The sequence below is a fragment of the Somniosus microcephalus genome, chromosome 27 (assembly GCF_052327205.1).
Source record: "Somniosus microcephalus isolate GS21.2 chromosome 27, FLI_Smic_1.0, whole genome shotgun sequence".
Lineage (NCBI taxonomy): Eukaryota > Metazoa > Chordata > Chondrichthyes > Squaliformes > Somniosidae > Somniosus > Somniosus microcephalus.
Window position 1 is genome coordinate 21,790,982 of NC_141013.1, and position 9,627 is coordinate 21,800,608.

Consider the following 9,627-nt stretch of genomic DNA (forward strand, 5'->3'; position numbering starts at 1 on the left):
CTGTTGTAAAAACCCAACTGGTTCACTAATGTCCTTTAGGGAAAGGAAACCTGCCGTCCTCATCCGGTCTGGCCCATATGTGACTCCAGTCCCACACCAATGTGGTTGACTCTTAACTGCCCTCCGAAGTGGCCTAGCAAGTCACTCAATTGTACCAAACCGTTAGCTTAAATGGATAGAACACAAAGGCCTGTCGGCCCTCAATTTCCCAGCCAGCGCTCCCTGTAAGTGCCCAGTCAAGGCATCAGTCTAATACACAGAAGCACCTTAAAACAGCAGAGAAAAATATCAACACGGTATTTAACTTTCCTGGTACATTCAACTGTTTTCTGAGTCCCACAGAACAAATGCCTCCAAATACTAAGAGTGCTTTTTTCCCCCCAAAGAGCTTCAGATGAAGCAAAACATGGGCCCTAGACACCAGAGTCCTTCTCGCCACAGTGACTTGGATATACGGGTTTCAAGTGAACTAAGGATGAGCAGCAAACTCGAGGTTTTTATGCGAATTTCGGTACAATTCTGGTTTCCCCGTCAGGATACCGTCCAATAGGAGGTCTATTACAGACAATGGATGAGTCTGTTTCTCGCAGTGGCAAATGTGCAGGCGTTGTCTTAGAATTAATGAAGCCAATTTTGTTCTGTTAAGCATCTGTCTTCAAATACTTAATATAAACAGAGGCTGGCTTTTGAAGATAGCACTTGTACTGCAGACAAGGTCTATATATTTGCCTCTCTGAAGTCGCACACTTCCTGCCAGAAAGCAGCGGACAGAGGCCAGTTTAAATTTGTCATGAATACAATACGCTTTCAGGCAGGATTGTGTGGATTTGTTCAAAACACATACACAGCCACACAAAGGTAAAATAAGCTAGACAACAATTCACTGGTTTAAATTTGTTAACATTGACAAATTTGAAATGAAAAGATATAATGTGGAAATTTTATAATTTGCAACAAATCACACGGCAGTCCCATCACATCTTGCATACAAACATGACAGACACTAGCAACCAAACCAGCCTCTTAACAAAATGTTGTTAACTTGTCTCAAATATTGCCTTCTAGACGACGAGGAGGGAAGTTCCCCACCATTTTCAGTGTATTTCTGGTGCATAAACAGGCAAGTAAATTTTTCTGGCAGGAAAAATCAGGCAGAAGCTATTTTTACCCGTTTCCAAACGTAACATTGCTTCCTCCGGGTACTGTCGTGCATTTTGTCCCTTCCCATGATCCGCCTGCCGAGTGAATCATAGAATCATACAGCACAGAAGGGGGCCATTCGGCCCATCGTGCCTGTGCCGGCTCTTTGAAAGAGCTCTCCAATTAGTCCCACTCCCCGGCACTTTCCCCCAATCGCCCTGCAAAATTTCCCTTTTCAAATACATACCCAATTCCTTATTGAAAGCTGCTACTGAATCTGCTTCCACCGTCGTTTCAGGCAGTGCATCCAGATCACAAGAACTCGCTACGTTAAAAAAAAAATTCTCCTCGTCTCCCCTCTTTTTTGCCAAATTATCTTAAATCTGTGTCCTTTGGTTACCGACCCTCACGCCAGTGGAAACAGTTTCTCCTTATTTACTCTAGCAAAACCCTTCATGATTTTGAACACCTCTATCAAATCTCCCCTTAACCGTCTCTGCTCGAAGGAGAACAACCCCAGCGTCTCCAGGCTCTCCACATTATTGATGTCCCTCATCCCCTGGTACCATTCTGGTAAATCTCCTCTGTACCCTCTCTAAGGTTTATATATATTATATATATATATATATATATATATATAAAATATATATTATATATTTAATGAGGGCCACTGGCACTGCAGCACTGAGCTTCAGCCGTTACACTTGTAATGCAATCAGGGTACTTTAGGCTGAGGATTACAAGGCACCAGCTGTTTCCAGGAACAACCGAGACAGGCGGAAGGAAGTGAAGAGTTTGTGAGCCTGAAAATTCTGGGGAGATCCATTCGCGATTCCTGCAGCAGGGAGACATTTTTTTGCTGCCATTGCTTTTTTGCCATTCTCCGACCAGATGCAGACACAATCCGATCACCGGCAGATTTTCACCCCCACTCCGACCCCGACCCCCAGTCCTTCTCATCAGCAGCGGTGGCATTCCCCATGGAGAATATACCATTGTCCGTCATTATCATGGAGGAGGAGCAGCGCAGGATGAATCTAAGGAGAGTCGGGCAGGATTTAAGGAGGATGCAGCCCAGCAGATATTCCCTCCCCCACCGAGGCAGCACAGGTCATATGAAGCCCTTACTGAGGAGGTGTGTATAAGGACTGTACACTTCACCAAAGAGGCAATGGGGCAGATCAGTCGCCTATGGTATGACGACCTGCAGCCATGCTCATCTCCCCATACTGCTCTCTCTGTGGCTCTGAAGGTGACCTCTGTACTCAACTTTTGTGGAACAAGATCATTTAAGGCAGGCACAAGCTATTACTATGAGCATGCGATCATCAGGTGACTGTCACATTTTACAGGAGAGCTGGGGAATTCATTATCTTTGACACAACAGCAAGGCAGCAACGAGATAGGGCCATCCAGTTGTACTGAGTTGCTGACTTTCCCCAAGGTTCAAGGTGCAATCATTAACACTCACCTTGCTTTAAGAGTCCCCCCCACACACCCATAACCACCTCAACAGCAAGGGCTCCCACTCCCTCAAAGTACAGATTATGTGTGACAACATATGGAGGATCCCACATACCGCCACCAGAGATGCTGGAAGTTGTCACAGCGCATTGAACCTTTGGCCCTCCCTGACCTTTTCAGCGAAGAAATTCATGTCAACAGATAGCTTCCAGGTGACAGAGCCTACTCCCGGCTCCCATGGATAACGACTCCAATAAGATTGGCCCAAACAGCAGCAGGTCGAATCATAGAATGGTTACAGCACAGAAGGCGGCCATTTGGCCCGTCAAGCTCATGCCAGCTCGCTGCAAGAGCACCTCAGCTAGTCCCACTCCCCTGCCCTTTCCCCGTAGCCCTGCAAATTTTATTCCTTCAGGTACTTATCCAATTCCCTTTTGAGAGCCATGATTGAGTCTGCCTCCACCACCCTTTCAGGCTGTTCATTCCAGAAATTAACCACTCGCTGAGTAAAAAAGTTTTTTCTTATGTCACCTTTAGTTCTTCTGCCAATCACCTTAAATCTGTGTCCTCTGGTTCTCGACCCTTCCGCCAATGGGAACAGTTTCTCTCTAGCTACTCTGTCTAGACCCATCATGATTTTGAACGCCTCTAACAAATCTCCTCTTAATCTTCCCTGCTCTAAGGAGAACAATCCCAGCTTCTCCAGTCTATCCACGTAACTGAAGTCCCTCATCCCTTGAACCATTCTCGTAAATCTTTTCTGCACCCTCTCTAAGGTCTTCACATCCTTCCTAAAGTGCGGTGCCCAGAATTGGACATAATACTCCAGTTGAGGCTAACCAGTATTTTATAAAGGTTCATCATAACTTCCTTGCTTTTGTACTCTATGCCTCTATTTATGAAGCCCAGGATCCCGTATGCTTTTTTAACCGCTTTCTGAACCTGCCCTGCCACCTGATTTGTGCACATATACCCCCAGGTCTCTCTGTTCATGCACCCCCTTTAGGATTGTACCCTTTAGTTTATATTGCCTCTCCTCGTTCTTCCTACCAAAATGTATCACTTCGCACTTTTTTGCTTTAATTTTCATCTGCCACGTCTGCCCATTCCACCAGCCTGTCCATGTCCTCTTGAAGTTTATCACTATCCTCCTCACTGTTCACTATACTTCCAAGTTTTGTGTTGTAATGAAATCTGTTTGTCTTGATCCTGTATTCGTTTTGCACTCATATATATTACCCTCCCCCACTGTGTATAGTTTCACTTCCTCTTTCCCGACTAACCTGGGAGGTTCCAGGTCTTGGCTCTTGGCTCCGCCCCTGACTTCTCTTACATAAAGATCCCAGGATCTGTATGACTCATTCCTGTGAACCAGTCGGCATGTTGAGATGTTAGCTCTGATCTTAGTGATTAAAAGCCAACTTGTTTAAGTCTATAACTTCTAGTTTTGAGGTTATTGAAAGCCCATCATGTGTCATCTGCAAATTTTGAAATTGTGCCCTGTACACCCAAGTCCAAGTCATTAATATATATCAAGAAAAGCAGTAGTCCTACAACCAACCCCTGGGGTACACCACTGTATACCTTCCTCCAGTCCAAAAAACAACCGTTCACCACTACTCTCTGATTCCTGTCACTTAGCCAATTTCGTATCCATGCTGCCACTGTCCCTTTGATTCCATGGGCTTCAACTTTGCTGGCAAGCCTATTATGTGGCACTTTATCAAACATCTTTTGGAAGTCCATGTACACCACATCAACCGCATTGCCCTCATCAACCCTCTCTGTTGCCTCATCAAAAAACTCAATCAAGTTAGTTAAACACAATTTGCCTTTAACAACTCCATGCTGGTTTTCCTTAATTAATCCACACTTGTCCAAGTGACTGTTAATTTTGTCCCGGATTATCGTTTCTAAAAGCTTCCCCACTACCCAGGTTAAACTGACTGGTTTGTAGTTGGTGTTTATCCTTACACCCTTTTTTGAACAAGGGCGTAACATTTGCAATTCTCCAGTCCTCTGGCACCACCCCCATATCGAAGGAGCATTGGAAGATTATGGCGAGTACCTCCGCAATTTCCACCTTAACTTCCCTCAGCATCCTAGGATGCATCCCATCCGGTCCTAGTGACTTATCTACTTTAAGTACAGCCAGTCTTTCTAGTACCACCTCCTTATCAATTTTTATCCCATCCAGTATCTCCACTACTTCCTCTTTCACTATGACTTTGGCAGCATCTTCTTCCTTGGTAAAGACACATGCAAAGTACTCATTTAGTACCTCAGCTATGCCCTCTGCTTCCATGGGTCGGTCTCCTTTTTGGTTCCTGATCGGCCCCAACCCTCCTCTTAGTACCCATTTACAATTTATATGCCGTTAGAAGACTTTTGAATTCCCTTTTATGTTAGCTGCCAGTCTATTCTCATACTCTCTCTTTGCCCCTCTTATTTCCTTTTTCACTTCCCCTCTGAACTTTCTATATTCAGCCTGGTTCTCACTTATATTCTCAACCTTTCATCTGTCATACGCGCCCTTTTTCTGCTTCATCTTACTCTCTATCTCTTTCGGCATCCAGGGAACGCTGACTTTGGCTGGCCGACCTTTCCCCACCTCGTGGGAATGCACCTCGACTGCACCCGAACCATCTCCTCTTTAAAGGCCGCCCGTTGTTCGATTACAGTTTTGCCTGCCAATCTTTGATTCCAATTTACCCGGGCCAGATCCGTTCTCAACCCACTGAAATTGGCTTTCCTCCAATGAAGTATTTTTACTCTAGATTGCTCCCTGTCCTTTTCTGCAGGTGGGCACTTTAATTAGCTGCATAGCTGTACAAGAATGATCATCCAGAGGATCATCGGGGTTATAAAGCCCGCTCTTGCTGCCTCGACAGGTCAGGAGTGGGGGCTGCCCTATTCGCCAGATTGTGTGTCACAAATGTCCAGGCTGGAATTCTCTGCCCCAGAGGGCTGTGGATGCTGAGTCTTTGAGTTTATTCAAGGCTGAGATCGATAGATTTTTGGACTCTAGGCGACTCAAGGGATATGGAGATTGGGCGGGAAGTGGAGTTGAGGTCGAAGATCAGCCATGATCTTATTGAATGGTGGAGCATCGATACATAGAAGATAGGAGCAGGAGTAGGCCATTTGGCCCCTCGAGCCTGCTCCGCCATTCAACGAGATCATGGCTGATCATCCAAATTCAGTACCCTGTCCCTGCTTTCTCCCCATATCCCTTGATCCCTTTAGCCTTATGAAATATATCCAACTCCTTCTTGAATATATTTAATGAATTGGCCTCCACTGCCTTCTGTGGCAGAGAATTCCACAGGTTCACCGCTCTCTGGGTGAAGAAATTCCTCCTCATCTCAGTCCTAAATGGCTTACCCCTTATCCTTAGACTGTGACCCCTGGTTCTGGACTCCCCGACCATCGGGAACATCCTTCCTGCATCTAGTCTGTCTAGTCCTGTTAGAATTTTATAAGTTTCAATGAGATCCCTCTCATTCTTCTAAACTCCAGCGAGTATAAGCCCAATCGACCCAATCTTTCCTCATACGTCATTCCTGCCATCCCAGGTATCAGCCTGGTGAATCTTCGCTGCACTCCCTCCATGGCAAGAACATCCTTCCTCAGATAAGGTGACCAAAACTGCACACAATACTCAAGGTGTGGTCTCACCAAGGCCCTGTACAGCTGCAGCAAGACATCCTTGTTCCTGTACTTGAACCCTCTTGCTATGAAGGCCAACATACCATTTGCCTTCTTAACCGCCTGCTGCACCTGCATGCTTACCTTCAGCGACTGGTGCACAAGGACACCCAGGTCACGTTGCACTTCCCCTTCTCCCAATCTATTGCCATTCAGATAATAATCTGCCTTCCTGTTTTTGACACCAAAATGGATAACCTCGCATTTATCCACATTATGTTGTATTTGCCATGCTTCTGCCCAATCACCCAACCTGTCCAAATCATACTGGAGTTTCTCGGCATCTTCCTCACAGCACACACGCCCACCCAGCTTTGAGTCGTCTGCAGACTTGGAGATATTACATCTAGTTCCCTCGTCTAGATCATTAATATATATTGTGAATAGCTGCGGTCCTAGGACCAATCCCTGCGGTACCCCACTAGTCACTGCCTGCCACTCGGAAAAAGACCCGTTTATTCCAACTCTTTTGCTTTCTGTCTGCCAACCAGTTCTCTATCCAAGTCAATACCTTGCCCCCAATCCCACGTGCCTTAACTTTATACTCTAATCTCTTATGCGGGACCTTATCGAAAGCCTTCTGAAAGTCCAAATACACCACATCCACTGGTTCTCCCTTATCTATTTTACATCCTCAAAAAAGGCTCGAGGGGCCGTATGGCCGACTCCTGCTACTATTTCTTATGTTCTTATAATAACAGAAAATGCTGGAAAAACTCAGCAGGTCAGGCAACATCCGTGGAGAGAAATTTGAGTTGACGTTTCCGGTCGAACCCTTCTTCAGGATGTTGCCTGACCTGCTGAGTTTTTCCAGCATTTTCTGTTGTTATTTCGGATTTCAAACATCTGCAGTATTTTGCTATCGTCTTATGTTCTTAAATAGTTATAGCCTGCGGTGCCCTTCACAACTTCACCATTCATGAAGGGCTGGAGTTTGCTATTGCTGGCGAGGAGGTTTCAGATCCCTACGACACTGAGACCACTTTTGGGGCCGGACTATGCAGAAGGGATGGCCTTCACCTAAACCGGAAAAGTGCCCATGCAACAATTGGGAAGATGTTTTACCTGAAAAAGGGTGGGGAAATTGGAAGGCGAGTCCGAGGTGTGGTGGAACACCGAACTCACGGGTACTCACCTGAACAGAAAGGATGTTGGAGGAGCTGTCTCAAGCGGTGGACGAAGGTCTGAAACGTTGCACAATGAGTCGGGTGAGCAGACGCACAACCGGTTCCCCGCCTCACGATTGCTCCGGCTCCCACTCGCACTGGACCTGTTGGTGAAAGCACCTCCACTGCCAGCAATCTCCAGACTCCGAGTTCAGTTCTGCGGCTTTTCCCAACAGCTCGAGTCTCGTGTAATCATCTACCATCTGCTCAATGATTTGAATTTGCGCAAGGCTGTTGGAAAACGCCACAGCATTGCTGGCGTCCCCTTCGCAGAAGTATGGACATTTCTGTAAAATATTTGTTGCAACCAAAACACTGTCAGGCAGTGCTATGAAAACAGTGGGTAAGTTTTAACTAGATTAACAGCAGCATATTATGTATTGTAAATATTGGATCTGCGAGGAGATTCTGGCCTTCAGCGAGGGGTGAAACTAGTGATCACGTGTGTCCCAGTGATGAGCAAGGTGAAGCATGCATGTCAACATTTTACTTTCATCATTAAAAATGCAATCCCACCAAGAGTCATTTTCACATCTAAAGATATTTTTTTACGCAGCCAGTGGTGAGGACCCGGAACTCGCTGCCGACGGAAGTGGTGGAAGCGGAGACGCTCAGTGTTTTCAAGGAGAGGCTGGATAGGCACTTGAGGGAAATAAACTTGCAGGGTTACGGGGATAGAGCGGGGGAATGGGACTGACTGGATTGTTCTACAGAGAGCCGGCACGGACTCGATGGGCCGAATGGCCTCCTTCTGTGCCGTTATGACTCTGACAGGTGCACCTTTTAAATGAATCTAATTGTAGAGGGCAGCAGTTTGGAATTAAACATTCTTTATTGTGGAGAGTGAGGTAAGAAAACTACTGGGCACTTGGTCTAAGCACTAAACAAAGCTTTGATCAACTGTTTTACAACATGGAGGTCCAGTTGTGTCCTTCACTAGTTCCTGTTAAGAATGTCCTGAGCAAGCTGGGCCCGTGCTCGAGTATTTATACTCTCCCTGGACAGCGCCACCCGCAGGCCGCTCAGTATTATTTCATAAGTCTTTCTTTCATGAATGACTGATTCATGTCAGAGAGATTACTCCTCCCCGATAGAGACCTGCGATTTCTGGTATTCACACTCAGCAGGGAAGCTTTACTGGGAGTCGGTGGATCGACACCCTTTTCCAGCCCTGGATGATTGCTGTGTTGTCGGCACGAACGTTCAGGCCCTGCTGAAGAGTATGGAAACCTCTCAGCACAGGCACTTCCAGTATTCAGGACCAGAAAAGATGATCCAGTTAGCGCCCCCCGGGGGCGGTCAAAAACACCGACAGCCGCAGGAGGCGTGCATTGGGCGGGCGACCGCTTCGGGGGGGGCGATGATTAAAGGTGAGGTGACCGAGGTAAGTGGAAAAAAAAACGTACCTTTCCTGTTGTATTTTTTTTCCGCGGGTTCCTGCCTGCGATCAATCAGCCCGGCATGCTGCTTGAGTGCCGGGCTGGTCGCGTGGGATCGCGGCTGCCTCGGTGGTCCAGGTAGGAGACTTCGCTTTAAGGGAGGAAAGGAGCCTTTGAACGCGGCAGCGCTGCATGGCCCAGTGTGCAACGCTGCTGAAGTCTCTGCCCCGCTCTCTGACGTCGGCACCCTAAGAAGGAAGTGGAGCGCTTGATTTAGCGCACCACCTCCTTCTTGGGGCGCTAAAACTCAATTTTGCGGTCGCCGGTGCTAATTACCGCCGCATACTAAAGTTAGTGCCCCAAAATGGTCGATACTGAATTTTCCCCCCATTAATCCTTCGGTGTCTGCTCATTGTTGCTGACTGTGGGGCTAGAGCTGGAAGATCTCCATGGTGGAGAGAAATATATAAAGGATTACATACAGGGGGAGAGACAAGATACCGTTCGCATCACAAAACTGACCGCACCATAGTGGGGAAAATCGCCTCTGTATTATACAACAGCTTGCATTTAAATAGCGCCTTTAACTTAGTAAAACATCTCAAGGCACTTCACAGGATCGTACGCAACCACATAAAGAGATATTAGGACAGGCGAGGTAGGTTTTAAGCAGCTTCTTAAAGGAGGAGAGAGAGTGGTAGAGAGGCGGAGAGGTTTGGGGAGGAAATTCCAGAACTTAGGACCGAGGCAGCTGAAAGCATAGCCACCAA

The 9,627-nt window shown here is 46.7% G+C and overlaps 1 protein-coding gene across 2 annotated transcripts in view; it reads right to left on the reverse strand.

Moving 5' to 3' along the window:
• The window catches only part of LOC147100054 (WD repeat-containing protein 72-like), a 281,840-nt gene extending 274,173 nt beyond the window's left edge, over nt 1–7,667 (reverse strand). Inside the window, exon 1 of one of the 2 annotated variants that reach the window (XM_085968672.1) lies at nt 7,448–7,667. The gene's annotated coding sequence lies outside the window, so the exon portion shown is untranslated. The remainder of the gene's footprint in view (nt 1–7,447) is intronic. The other variant, XM_085968671.1, reaches the window with a different exon arrangement.
• Nucleotides 7,668–9,627: the final 1,960 nt, after the last annotated feature.